Below are 3,716 nucleotides of genomic sequence, written 5' to 3'. Positions count from 1 at the left end.
CATAAATATATTAGAGTAATAAATTGAAAACTACACAATAGTTTGGCGACAAATTCATTAATTATTTTTAATTCAACGAACAAATATGTGAGAAAATAAATACTGAAATCAATCGACACAACTAGTAAGAGCGATAAATTCAAATATTCAGATGAACAAAATTAAAGTGTCATAAATGTATATAATGTATAGTAATGAATATAATGCATGCGAGAACGTGACTCGACGGTCAAATGGTAAGATAGAAAATAAAGATCCTACATTACTTAATAGTCACTCAGTTATGTTCTCTTGCGTCCCGCGTTGTAGGAATAATTTCATAAGCAAACTGGCAACGTTGCTTTTGTAAGACTATTATTAAAAGGGACAAAACTTTGAAATCGTTCTTAAAGCTTATGAATTTTACACGTTGCCAGATTGTTTATTAATATATTTTGTTTGAATTAGTCGCCGTTTTTAAAATATCTGTTCCTGTCTGCTGAAAACGGTTGTTTGTATTTATCACTCAAATATACTTAAGTTATTGCTATTAATAGACCGTCCGGTTGAGTTATATTTCTTTTTGTTATTTATTGGCTATTAGTACTGTAGATAAATTGCATTTATAAAAGGTATGTTGTTTATTATGTAAGCTTAAACAATTATTGGTACAAATTATCAAGCACCATTTTTACTACATTAAATTTATTCTTTTTTAACAGATATTGTTGTTATATTTAATAGATGTTTAAAATTTTCTTTTTTACATTTTATTTGAGACTAAATATATAATGTAATTTAATATATTTAATCGATTATGCACTCCAATAAATTTTGCTTAACTTTTAAATTAAAATTTAAAAATATTAATAATTTTTTATAAAGCTGTGAACTTAATAAAATTATAAAACTATTAAATTAAAATTGTGTGAAATGTTACTAAAAATATTTTTTAAAAACTGTTTAATTAGTTTGATTGATTTATTTATGACCACTAAATTTCTCCAATAGTAGTAATTTAGAATATATATATATATTTTAAGTTAATTTATCAAAGGAAAAAAAATTTATAGAAATATATATATACATAATGTGGTATTTAATTAGCTTTAAGGAGTGATTGATTTAACATTAACCACTAAATTTCTCCTTAAGTAATAATCTTAGAAATATTTTTTTTTAGCTTTGTTGAGTACTATTTATTTCAATAACTATTAGACAAGTACTTTGAATTATTTTTATATTTAAGCAGTCTGAAATGGGCGGCCCAGAAACGACTAATGATAAATTTAGTTATAAATATACTAGAACAGTATATTGAAATGACACAACGAATTGGGGACAAATTCATTGAATATTTTGAATTCGATGCACAGATAGTGGTGGCTCGTGGTTTGGACGACGGGACAATCGCACCCCCGCTAAAATTAATTAAAAGAAGGAATTAATTGTATATTTTTAATTACACATTTAAAAAATATATTTTTTATTAAAAATGCAAATTTTTAAAATGTAAATTAGCTATAATACATTTGTCGTGTGCGAACATTTAAGTTGTTTCCCTCAGATACCCGGAGTATATACCGATGCGCATGTACAAACTAGCAGTGTTTGGACAAACAGTGGTATCGTCCAAGAGTAAAATATTAGTATATTATATTGGATAATTTATTTTTAGAATTAACTGCTTGTACGCTTATCGTTATCGGTTGCTACAACAGTATAATCACTATTATTTTTTTCATTTCTATTTTCTACTGCGACCTTAAAAATAACAATATGTGTATTGTGTTTTATTTTATTATATTTAATTTGACAATTTTTTATACCTAGACTACGGTATTATATTTAATGTCGCTATATTTATGTTTATATATTTATATATAAATATATAAACAAAAATATAAATATATATACAAATTCAAATATTCAGATGAACAAAATTAAAGTGTCATAATTGTATATAATGTATAGCAATGAATATAATACTTACGAGAATGTGACTCGACGGCCAAATGGTAAGATAGAAAAAGAAATATCGTGTCTCTCTCAACAGACACTCAATTGTGTTCTTTCGTGTCCCGCGTTTTAGGAATAATTTTATAAGTAAACTGGCAACATTGCTTTCATAGGACTGTTTAGTTAAAAAGGACAGAGCGTTGAAATCGTTCTTAAGTCTTATGAATTCCACACGTTGCCAGATTGCTTTTTAACTTGCATTTTATTTGAATTAGTCGCCGTTATTAAAATATTTGTTCCTGTCTGCTGAAAACGGTTGTTTGAATGCCGCTCAAATATAATAAAGTTATTGCTATTCCGGGCTGTCTTATTTTCCTATTTGTTATTTATTGCCCATTAGTATAGTACATAAATTGTATTTGTAAGATGTATGCTGTTTATTGTGTCAGTTTAGTTAATTTTTGGTACCAGAATTCAATCACCACTTGCTCTATATTATTGTTATTTTTCATTTTTGTTCTACTTCTAGCAAAAATTTTTGTGGTTTGATGGAAGTTTAAAATTTTCTGTTCACATTTTATTTGAGACTCTATGGATGTTATAATCTAAATTAGTTCAATTATAGTTCTATATAAAATTTATATAAGAAAACTAATAATTATAAAAAAATATCAACAAATCAGTATCTTCTAGGTATATAATTTTACTGTTATTATTATGTTTTAACTTCATTGCTAAATTTTAATTAAGAGTTGGCCTCCTGTAATAAAATGTTTTTAATTATTATTATAAATAATTGTCTGTTATCTCTAGTAAAATAAGTTAATTTTTTATTATTTAATTAACCTTTTTCTTTTTTCTATTTATAAATGAAGGATGTTAAATCCTTTTAAATAATATTAAGTGTACATCATTTAATAATTTCTAAAAAAAAATCCTCCTAAAATGTGTAAAAGCTTAATTTTAATTTGATATAAGTATGCAACATTTTGAGTCATTTCAATAATTAGTTCATTCGATCAAAAACATTTTTTTTTTTTTTTAAATAAAATATTCTCTTTATTTGTGTATTACATACTATACAATCGTACAATAAGTAAATTTGTTAAATTAATTGATTACATGAATAGGATGAATAAGTAGTTCACATTAATACCACAATATAAGTAAAGTATTTACATTGTTAGTTAAAATTATATAAATTTAAGATTTTTTATTTATCCCTTTAGTTGCTTGGTAATCGGTTTTTACATCAGGTGCGTTGGATTGTTCAGAAGTGTTTTGGTGCTAAGTTGGGGGCTATTAAATTATTAGGATGATTTGAAAGTTTAGTATGTGAAAAAGAATAGTGTTGAAGATTCACTTACAGTTTTAATATTTAGTCACTGTGAAGTTGATTATTAGTTACGAACCATCAAGGAGCCCTAGGAATAATGCGAAGGCATATTGATTAAAATGCTTGTATGATTTTTGTATTTGATGGTTTTGACGATCCCCAAAATAGAATACCGTTAGACTAAATTAAATATGTTCTTATTTTTAACATATTAATAATCAAAATCAGTATTAATTTAAAACAATTTTTTTTGTTCTTAATTATTTTTTTTTATATCTAAATACTATTTTTTAATAATAATGAAACTTAAAAGTGATAGAAATAGTCTAATTTCACATTTGAAAACATCGCTAAATGTTGATTTAGAATAGTATATTTTTGTTTCTGATGGAAGTTCCTTGTAGTCCAGTGTATAAAACTTATAACTTTGTTAACTGTTAAA

Source organism: Daktulosphaira vitifoliae, unplaced genomic scaffold (assembly GCF_025091365.1).
Source record: "Daktulosphaira vitifoliae isolate Bord-2020 unplaced genomic scaffold, ASM2509136v1 Scaffold_3, whole genome shotgun sequence".
Classification (NCBI taxonomy): Eukaryota; Metazoa; Arthropoda; class Insecta; order Hemiptera; family Phylloxeridae; genus Daktulosphaira; species Daktulosphaira vitifoliae.
This window is presented reverse-complemented; position numbering follows the sequence as displayed.